The sequence below is a fragment of the Pseudopodoces humilis genome, chromosome 10 (genome assembly GCF_049639895.1).
Source record: "Pseudopodoces humilis isolate 2021_Gansu_Grassland_sample_001 chromosome 10, ASM4963989v1, whole genome shotgun sequence".
NCBI classification, from domain to species: domain Eukaryota; kingdom Metazoa; phylum Chordata; class Aves; order Passeriformes; family Paridae; genus Pseudopodoces; species Pseudopodoces humilis.
The window spans coordinates 20,998,849-21,009,900 of record NC_142209.1 but is presented as its reverse complement, the minus strand read 5'-3'; the positions used below and the strand labels follow the sequence as shown (position 1 = coordinate 21,009,900).

The window sequence follows — 11,052 nt, the reverse complement described above, 5'->3', positions numbered from 1 at the left end:
CCTTCCTGTGAGCAGTTGATTGTGGGAAAACCAGCCCTCATCCCTGCTTTGGGACACCCAGTCTGGCCATGGGCTCTCCATTCACCTGACACCACAGTGAACACAGGGCAAGGACAAGATGCACAGGCCTGCTGGGGGCTAGTGGGGCTGAGGAAACCTGCAGCAGGTGCTGGGCCTGGAGGAGGTGACAAGAAATAAATCCAGCCTTGCAGGGGGATGAGCCCCTCCTGCCCATGGGCTGCAGGGAGCTGCATTGTGTGAAGCAGAGGGAGGGCAGGATGCTGCCTGCTGGCCCCCGTGGGCTCAGCCCCATCCAGCTTGGGGCACCCACCAATTCTGTCCCCAGCAGGGAGGCTGGAAATGCCACAGGAGGCTGTGGGGTGTGGTTGGGGTGTGCCAGGGCAGGACCAGCATCCGCTGCCTACACTGACACCAGCACTGGCATGGTGGCACCTGCAGCATCACTTGGTGTTTCCCTGCCTCATTGCTTTCGATTTAGCAGTTGCTAGAGAAACTAAAAGTTGCAGTTTGGGGAGCATCTGTATTTTAATTAGTAATTACCAACAGTGCTGCTCTGGCCCAGCTGTTGCCTGCAAGGTCCCTACTGCCACTTGGGGCTGCCCTGCCCAGCTGGAGATGCCCTCAGCCTGCCCTGCCCTCATGCCTGTGCCAGCAGGAGAGCAGAGGGTTTGGCATTGGTGGTCCTCAGCCAGGGAGGAGGACTTGCTGAGCAGTGCTCTGTGCAAATGCCTGGGGGTACCAGTGCCCCAGCTGCAGCCCTGCAGGAGGAGAGCATCACTGTGGCACCTGCGGCCACATCTGTCTTGGTTTGTGCTGCAGCGGCTCCCTCTGCTAATGCCTGCACTGTCCCTATTCCTCCACCTGATTAATTCCTCGTGTGGCTCCATAAATGCTTGCTGTGATGCCCAGAGCAGGGAGATCTGCATATCCCCTCTGCCTGAGAAGAGCAGTTTGTCCAGGAGAGAGCCTGAGGGAGTGTCCCCAGGCACTGTAATCACCTTCCTTGCTCCCCTCCGACATGATGCCTGCCATCCCCATGCCAACCCTCCACCCCACACCAGGTCCTCTCCTGCAATTTCTCACCTGTGGCTCCAGGACCTGTGAGGTGGGTGCAGAGGCCAAGGGCAGGATCCCCCTGCAGAGCTCTGCTCCTGGTTGCTTCCATCTCCTCCCCGGCTCACTGGGCCAGTGGTTCATTTTAACAAGGCTTTTAGGCTTAAGTGCTGCTTGACATGACTGGGAGAAATTGATATTTTGAGAATGAGCTTGTGAGGGGCCATGAATAATTCACGCTGGGGCGGTTCTGTTCCCATAAACAGGCTGCTAAAAAAGCCAAACCCAGCTCTTAACAGGGAAACAAATTCCCATCCTCCAAAGCCCCAGACCCCAGCTCAGCCCCTGCTGAATCTTTCATCTCCAGAAAGGGGTTCCTACGTGGCAATGGCAGGGAGGGAAGCTGGCCCCTGTGCCTTTTCTGGAGCATCCTGTGATGATACCTGCTCCTCACGCCTGGACGAGCAGCACAGCCCTGGGGAACCCTGCTGCAGTCACTGGTGGCAGTGGCACTGAGGCCATGTGAGCCAGCAGTCAGCAGCATGTCACCAGTCCCATGGGCCTGGTTTGACCCCATTGTTTCATTTGGTCTCTATTTAAAGGCCCCTTTTGGGGCTGGGGGCAGTGAACCCCCAAGGCAATGAGCACAAGTGGTGAAGCCTGTCACACCAGGGGTGGCTCTGGGAACAGGGTACACCTCAAACAGCCAGGGCAGGCAGCAGGGCACAACGTCAGGACACAGGACAAGGAGATGTGGAAGGGAACTAGGCACTAGGGGAACCTCTGCAAGCATCCAGCTGCCCACCTGAGGGTGTCCCCATGGAGACCTCCAGGACTTGGAGGGCATAGGTTCTCTCTCTCTGAGCACATGAGGATGAGCATGCAGGAGGGCACAGCACTGCCAGGCTGCAGCACAGCACAGACATAGGAATGATGGGTTTGAACTGGCCAGGGAAGAATTTGAGCTGGGAATTAGAAGCAGTGTCAACACCGCCAGAGCAACCAGCCCCAGTGTGACCCCAAGATGGACAGTCCAGGACAGGAGCTCAAGCCAGGATGGAGAAAGAGAGCCAAGTTTAGAATAAAGGGAGGGAGGAGTGGATGGATGGATGGATGGATGGATGGATGGATGGATGGATGGATGGATGGATGGATTCCATCAAGATTGCAGCAGCCAGGCATGGAGCCATTCCCAATTCCACATGCCCTTCCTTCAGGATGTGCCCACCCCATGCCATCAAGGCTTTGGCATCCAGATGCCAAGAACTTTATCCTCTGCACCATGGCTGGGGGACCTCTGTGCAACTCAGGAGCATCCCCCACCTGTGTCAGTGCTGCAGTAGGGAGGCTGGGACCCCATTCCCCACCCAGAGGGGACAGGACAGGACCACTTGCTGCTCCCATCCCATGCACGGGTCTTTTGGGAAGTGCCTTCACAGCCCCTGTCCCAGCATGGAGCTTGTAGCCTTGGTGTGCCAGAGGCACTGCATGGTGACAGCAGAATCTGCTTGCTGCCACTGAGGATCCCTCTCTCTCTGGCTGCTCATTACTGGACACCTTCCAAGTGACAGGCCTGGATGACACTAATTGGCTGGCTCCACAGCAAGAGCCCATGTGGCTGCCCCACAGTAGCTCCAGCAGGGACCTGGAGGCTGCTCAGGTTTTCACAGGGATCCTGGAGCAGCCCAGGGAGGAGGCAACCAGAGAGGTGAACTTGGGGCCAGAGCCAAGCTGTCATGACAGTGACCAGGAGCACTGAGGGTTACCTGGAATGAGCTCAGGAAGAGTTTCCCCCCCACCCCACTTCAGACTGCAGGAAATGTAAACACCATACAGCCCAGTTGTCCCCCATCCCTGGGCTACACATCAGCTGTACAGGATTCCTTGGCAGTGCTGTCATTCTCACAGATGCTGGTCCTGTCTCCTGTCCAGCTGACACCCTCAATGACCAGGATGCTGATGGCTTGAGGGGAGCAATGGTACACGATGAAGGAAATGCAACCATCACCGGGGCCTGGGAATGCTCAGCGAGAGGTGAGGGGGGACCGCGTGAGCATCTATCCCCTCCACAGGCTCCCGTGGCCGTGCCGGCACCAGAGCTTTGCGGTTCCTCCACCATTCCATCCCGGCGGGCAGGAGCTTGGCACGGACTCAACCTCCCTCAGGCTGGATACGTGGTGAGGGGAAGAGAAAACGCCCAGCCCTCCAGCAATACCCCGCGCCCTGTGGCCAAAGGCACGGCGGGCCGGAGCGGGAGCAGGGGGGTGGCACAGCACCCTGTCCCCCGGGAGCGCGGGGGGACCTCCCGCCGGCGCCGCGCACGGAGCCGGGCAGCGATTAGCGAGGAAGAGCCCTGCAGCCCTGCCGCTGCGCGGGGAGAATTAGCAGTAATAAGTCATGATCATCCCCTGATGACGAGCACTTAATGTGTGCCGGTTCTGCTATCAAAGTGCCTCTTAAACCCCAATCGCCCTGTCGATAGCGATGGCAGTGGCTGATGGATCCCCAGTCGCCCGGCCGCCCGGCCAGGTCGCTCCCGGCATGCCACAGGCAGGAGCATCGATTTCCTACAACTGCAAAGAGGCAAATATTTGAAAAGTGATAAATAAGGGGAGCTGCCGTTTCTGCTGCGCATGTCAGCGCCCGGGATTAAGGCAACGAGGTGAGACTGCCCAATTAAATCCCAATGAAAATGGCCGCAAATTCAATTTTTCCCTTTGCCCGTATCCATCCCAAGGGCCGGGGTGGTGTGGGGGGGTGGCGGGGGCTGATAACACGGGGTTCATCGATTGGCACTACTGGGAAGAAATTTCTCTGAATTCAATTAGTTGGGAAAACACAAGGGGCACCACAGGGAGCAGGGCCGTGACTGTGTCTTTGTCATACCCCAGGGAACAGAACACCAAGCACCTGCTGCGAATCACTAGAAAACCCCTGGACATAGTGGTGACAGCACTCATGGGTAGCCCACACTTGATTTGAAACCCTTGAGGGTCACCCCAGCTCTGCTGCCCTACCAGCACCTGCGGGACACGGTGGCAGCTGTGTGGGGGAATCAAACATCCTGCCCCCTCCCTGCCACTGATGGCGACTGACAGGGAACAGCTTGTGTGAAGAAACTGTGCCCCTAAGCAGCGCCTGGCCAGTGCTGACCTGCATGGAGCAGAGCTGGCCCGGCAGGGACAAGGTTGTGGGTGATCAGCACGTCCCAGTAGAGTGGGGAGCTGGAATGCCAGGGCTGGGGGCTGCAACTGATCCCCAGCTCCTTCTTCCAGAGCTCCAGTGCAGAGGGATGACCCTGCCGGGATGAACAGCCATTATGTCTCATCGCCTTGGAAACCAAGAGGCAGCTCTGAGGAGCCTCTCAATCTCCCCCTTCTTCTCTTTCTAGCTGACCCCCATGGTAAGAGGCCAGAGGGATCTGGGGATGTGGGGCTGGGGACAAGCCCAGGATGTGCTGCTGGGTGCAGGCATAGGGGCTGCCTGTCCCTGCCAGCCACTGGGCACTCTGCTACCTGCTGCCTTGCTTGGTTTCTCCTCCCTGTGTGTGAGAGGTCCTCCAGTAAGGCACATGGTGCTCAAACTAGCCTGAGTAATGGGGGAGTCTTGCTTCATCCCCACATTGGAGGCACGGGGGGGGGGGGGGGGGGGGGGGGGGGGGGGGGGGGGGGGGAGGGGGGGGGGGGGGGGGGGGGGGGGGGGGGGGGGGGGGGGGGAAATGTGTATTCCAACCAGTCCCTGCCACTGTGGAAAAGAGACTCGTGGTGGGGGGTGAAGAAAAGGCTCCCCAGCCTCAGAGCCTCAGCCTGGCTGGGCTGTGGAGATGGACTTGCTGGGGCTGTGGGCAGCAGGCACTAGGGTCCTTCCAGGGATGGCAGTGTCCTTACAGCCCCATTCCTCTGCAACTTTCCCTGGGTGGCACCAGTGGGGACAGGAGACCAGAGGCTGCAGTGGGGGGCTGGGGTGACAGAATGAAAGCCTTTGGGACAGAAGGTGTCCCCAGCCAGCACACCTCTCCTCTGTGGCACAAGAAAGGGCCTGCACGGAGCACGGCCCGCAGGCCTCATGCGGGCCGGGCAGGGCCCGCTCCTGCGCTCCGTGAGTCCGGGGCCCTTGTGAGGGCTGGGATGAGCCGCTTGCCCAGACAGGGATGGCAGGACCGGCCTGGGAGGCGCTGGTGCAATGTGGGCTGCTCTGCCTCGGGAAAGGTGCTTTTTCCAGCTGCAAGCACATCTGGGACCGGCTTCGGGGCTGCCCAGGCCGGGACAGGCCGAGCGCTGCGGCGGGAGGCGGTGGTGCTTTCTGTTTCCCTGCTCCGGCCTTTCCCTGCGTGACTTGGAGCGCTGTGGGGAGCAGGAGCACAGCCTGCTGGCTGCCGGCTGCACGGCCCGGCCCCCGACTGCTGCCTGCCTTCCGCGGGAGCGAGACCCATGCGGCCATCCCCTATAGTCCCAAACAGAACGCTCCGTGGCCCCATGCAGGAAATCGCCACAGCCCTGCCTACTGCAGCCCTGACAGAGCACCTGTCATGTGCTGATTGCTCCCAAAGCATCCCAGGACATGTCAAACCCCCAACTCAATGATGAGTGAGGGTCTGGAGGGCCCAGCTGGCACAGAGGACAGGGTCCCCTTGTCGCAAGGGTGACAGTGGCTCCACCCTGAGATTGCAGCAGGACCAGTGCCACACAGCTGGGGCTTGCTAAAAGCAGTGGCACTGTGTGTGGGCAGGGGGCCAGCATTGCCTCAGCAGCGAGGAGCAGGGTCAGGACACATCTCTGCCTCCTGCTGCCATTTGCCTCCAGCCCTGTAGCACCACGGTGCCTGGTAGCCTTCCTCCTCCTCTGCCTTCTCCTCCCTGCAGCCCAGTGACCAGCGTGTGAGTCTGAACAGGAGTGGAAGTGGAAGGACAGTGTTGCTGGGGACAGGCTTACCCGGCAGAGGGGTTAGGAGTCATGATGTAGTGTGGAGCTGCGGAGCCTCTCCTGGAGAACTGGGGGATGGGTAGAAGGAGTCCATGCAGGATCCATGACACAGGCAGGTGGTGGCTGACGTATGTCCCTGCTGCCTGTGCCCTCACACACACTTTTGCTGAGCCCACAGGAGCAGGTAGAGCCCCTCTAGCTGGGCTTCCCCCTCCTGCCTGAAGCATCCTGGAGTGCCTCTGCACCCCAAAGCTCCTGGGCCCTGGTTTGAGACTTGATATTCTGCCCACTCCCTTACACACACTGGCAATTAGCGCATAATTGTAATATTTGCATATTCATAACAGCTGAAATTAATCGCATTTGCATAATGGTAATGAAAGGGACTTCATTAATTACCACTTTTTTCTGGGGATTTTGCATGTAAGTGGATTCCATTAGGCAGGTTGAGCTGTGGTGGGTGCAATGATGGGATGGGAGCCGAGTCACTGAACTGGGGATGGAGCTGTAAGGAATGATGGTATCACTGCCACTCTGCCTGCCCCATTCACTGTGCCCCACTGCCAGGCTCAGCTGTGCTGTGGGGACTCGGGCAGCAACTTCCTACCTGAGCCCAAACCCAGTCACTTCCCCTTGTCCTGCTGACACCACACTTGCCTCAGGCACCCTGCTACAAAGGATTGCAGGTGGGCACAGGGATAGGCACCATGGGCTATGGAGACAGAATCTCTCCTGCTCCGTGTGCTCAGCTGGGGTGACTGCTGCTACCAGCCCCTGTGCCTGGGTCCCCTGTGTATGGAGAGAGCTGGGCAGCTGCTCACAGTAGTCAGCAGACCCCTCTCCTGCCCCAGAGTGATGCCCAGGGAGAGCTGGGCAGTGGGGCCAGCCAGAGTGAGCAGATGACTCCCACTGCATCGCCTGACACTGCAGGGCCCTTCCCAAGGGATGCACCAGCTTGGAGCCCCAAAGCACAGCCCCGCTTGCCCTGCACAGCTCCCTCCTGACAGGGATGGAGGGGTGGGCAGAGGAGCAGGAAGGGGGAGCAGGGCTCTCTTTACTGGCACAGCCATGCCAGAGCCAGGCAGGAGCGATAACCCGGCCCAGAGAGCTCTGGCGACCACACGCTGTGGTCCCCTGGTGATTGTCCATCCCTGAAGAGCGACCACCTTCCTGTGCTTCTCAGCCCTGTGTGCTGGTGCCAGGTGCCTGATATAATCAACTCGCATCGGGTTTGGGGGAAACGGCTCCACAATGGCTCTGGGAAGTGACAGGTTTCGGTTCTGCCCCGGCCGTGTGCTGCGTGTGGACAGCCCTGCTCTGCTCTGGTCCAGCCGCAGGGCACCTCTGCTCAGCTCCGGATGGGAAGAGGCTTTCCCGGGAGACGGAGCTCGTTGACTCCTTATTGATGACTCTTCCTCCTGCACGTCTGGGGAAGAGACCTGCGGAATAAATCAGTGCAAGAGACAGATTATGGCAGCTAAAGACTCCAAATGAGATGATAATTGCTGTAGTAATGACAATGAAGACCTGATGCTGCCGATAAGGAAACATCTCTTCTGCTCTTGCCTGGTGCCCGGACAGGGGTTTGGCACAGGCGCACATGAGGCTGTCCCCAAAGATTGCAGGGCCAGGCAGCGCTGCCCCCCCTGTTCCAGGGCAGGGGCTGGGTGCCCACGGCGAGGGTGGTCAGCGCTGGTCCCCACAGAGGCAGGGATGGGGGTGTTGGGGCCAGGCGAGGGGCCCGAGGTGGGCAGCCCTGGCGGGACTGTTTGTCTGGTTCGCCTGCCGGCTGCGTGTCAGCTCTAATTAGGCAAACTTCTGTATTCATTGCGAGCCTAGCCAGCGGAGAATTCCACAATTGAATTTTAATGCCCTAAAAACACATTACAATCAGCCTGATTAATTAAGAGATGGCTTAACATGGTGACCGGGCTGCAGCGGGCTGTGCTGGGGAGGGGGGCCACAAGGACCGGCTCCTGCGCCCCACGGCGTCGGGGACGGGGCTGAGTGTGCTGGGGCCGGCGTTGATGGGGCTGATCACTGAGCCCCTGTGGGAGGGGGTGAGAGCCAGGGGCTGGCTGTGCCCTGGAGGTGCCGGGCCATATAGGATCCCTGCACCTCCAGGCATGGAAGGGCTGAACTCAGACCCTGGTCAACCTTGGCTCAGCCAGGCACGCAGCGAGAGCATCCCCTTCCTTTCCTGAGCGCTGCTTTCCCTTGTCAGCTTATCACTGGAGCCCTGCTGAGTGCCTGTTTACTGTGTCCCCACTGTGTCCTCACTCTGGGCATGAGGACTGACACTGTGCCATGCCAATGCTAGGGGACTCCTGGGGGAACCCGCTTGCTTTTGTTTGTGAATGAACTACTGGCAAGCTGACAGGCTCCTATTAATAGCTAATAGCTATTAACTATTACATACTATTAATAACTAATGATGAGCTGGGAGGTTCCGATTAATTTGTATCCGCAGTGATTCCCTGAGGTGCCAGCAATGCTGGCTAATGGGCTGCTACCTCCCTCAAGGCAGCTCTACCCTGCACCCAAGCCACAGCTTGATGTCACCATGCCCAGCCCAACCCAGCCTGTGTCCCTGTATATGTCATTGCTTGGGGCGGCCTCACGAGCCCACCTGGACACTGTCGGGTGAAGCACCCCCAGGGGAGCCCTTCCCCTGCATCCCACCATGGGTGCTGGGTAGTGGGAATGATCCCTGCAGGCCCTTTCTGCGTTGAATTCCACAGGGTGCCCCTGGTCAGGGAGATGGTTTGGCCTCCTGCTATGTAATGAATGGAAAAGGGAAGAATGCATAATCATGATGTAAAGGAGAGGGTGCAACCAGCAGGACATCAATCAGAGGAAAAGTGATAAAGAGAGCCTCTTGACAGGAGGGGCCAGCAGTGGAGGGAGGGATGGTGGCAGCATCATGAGGAAAAAAGAAATTTTGGCACAGCGATAAATCCTGGTGTGGCTGAAGCCACTCAAGCACTAATGATGAGGCGAAAATACCAGCCACGTTTAACAAATATTTCTGCTCTGTATTTGTAGAGAAGCAGGACGACATGCTTGAATTGTACAAGAGTGATGAAACCATCTATTAATTACTGCCGGGAATGTTAAACAACATCTGCCAGCTCAGCAGGCCCAGGCACCGCCCGCCCTGGCCTCTTCCAAGAGCTGGAGGAGAATTTGGCCTCCTCATTAATTTCCTATGAAATCTTGGAATAACAAGAAAATCCTGGCCAGCTGATGGAGAGCCCACTCTTACTGGGAGCTGCAGGGATGCTGGGGTGCTCAGACCTTAACTTGGCTCTGCTGGGATTTATATCATGTTTGCACCCAGTTCAATCCTTCTTGATGAAGAATAGACATAAGCTGGAAAAGGTTAGGGTTTTGTTTCCCATAACTTGGTATATAGGTTTTCCTATATCCATGTGCTTTTGGAGGCTGCAAGAAAATGAAGCCTGAACTGGACAACATGCTCATTAAGGCATCCTGCAGGAATCTTTGTCACAGCTTTGGGAGAGACTGCCATCTTTGCCTGCATCTCCCATGTGCTGTGCAGTGCCTGTAACCAGAAAAATGGAGGGGACAGAAGGACAGGGGGGATATGGGGACAGGGGAATGGAGGAGATGAAATATGGAGGGGGTGGAGGGATGGAGGGTAAGGAGCAGAGGAGGAAGAAGAAATAGAAAGCGGCAAAGATGAAGAAGAGGAAGAGGCGGAGGAGAAAGGGGGTCCAGGAGGGGAGGACTCCACAGGACCAGGGCAGGTCCCAGCTGTGGCACAGTCCTGCTGCACTCCATCATTAGCAGCAGAAGGTGGCTTATTCATTTTAAGAGGTGGAAGTGGACTGAGCAGCAAAGGGGGCTGAAGGGCACAGCAGACTTCAATGGCAGAAAACAGGTGGCTCAGCAGCAGAAAGATGCTAATTAATGAATTAACTCTGTACAGTATGCACTGACCAGGGTAAACAGAGGAGGACCTGACAGAGTGACAATCCCACCAAGGAGTCCCCAGCGGGCACTGGGGCTGCCACCTCTCTTTGGTGCCATGTCCTTGAGTCAAACCACCACTGGTGCCTATGGCCACGGAAACAAGGAGGTCCAAGAAATTCAGGTGGGATTCTGGGTAAGGAGAAGAGCTGGGGGTGCACATGCAGCCAGCCAGGTCACATCACTCAGCAAAGCCTGCCCCAACACTGGGGAGCTGGCAGGGACACCCCAGCAGGGCTGATGGGGCTCAGGGCATCGCTGTCATGGGGATACGCTGGTCTTGGGAACACAGGTGGGGAGGTGGGGCTGGGTTGGTGCTGGATCCTGTGGAGAGGCTTTTCATCTCTTGTCCCTTTTGCATCCTGAGGGCGTAGGTTTAAGGAAGACTGTCTTTGGTGGAAAATCATGATATTTAATACAAGCAAAACTCCTGCAGCTGCCTCCGCAAGATGCTGGGTCATATGTGGATTATTTTTCCCAGCCCTTTTCTACACATAAAGAGGCTAGAATTTAGTCACTATAAAAGCCAAATTCCAAACATGGCTGAAAATATTGGGGTGTTTTAGAGAAGAGAAGAAAGCTTTGGGGCAGAAGAGATGCCTGGGATGCCTCCTCCCAGCCTGAGCCCTGGATTCTTTCATAGTCACAGGATGCAGGGGGGGAATGGGGCAGATCTGGGGGTGTCCAGAGGGGGTAGGGTAACAAGTGTCAGTGGGATGGTGCCATCCAGCCATCTCAGCCCACAGCACTTCATCCCCCATGGCCCCCGGGGTGCCAGCTGAGCCACCTGGGAGCCTGGGACAAGCAGTTAAAATACAGAAATGTCAATTTAAATTAAAACATGTTTCATAAAGCAGAAAGATAAAACCTTCCCTGCAGAAAAATGAGATGAGAGATTTATGGGATACTGGGAGGACTGGTGTCCCCACTTCAGTGGGCTCAGGGTGGGGGCCTGGCTTGTCTTGTACTGTTGGCACTGTTGGGCACCCCAAGGCACTGCCACCTCCCCGTCCCAGCCATCACAGAGGCCAGAGCTGGGTCCACGACAAAATGTCAGCTCGAC

General features: G+C 57.5%; 1 protein-coding gene across 1 annotated transcript in view; it reads right to left on the bottom strand.

The window, feature by feature from the left end:
• Nucleotides 1–7,411: 7,411 nt before the first annotated feature.
• SZT2 (SZT2 subunit of KICSTOR complex) overlaps nt 7,412–11,052 on the bottom strand; it is a 63,134-nt gene continuing 59,493 nt past the window's right edge. Inside the window, exon 72 of the transcript XR_015773363.1 lies at nt 7,412–7,435. The gene's annotated coding sequence lies outside the window, so the exon portion shown is untranslated. The remainder of the gene's footprint in view (nt 7,436–11,052) is intronic.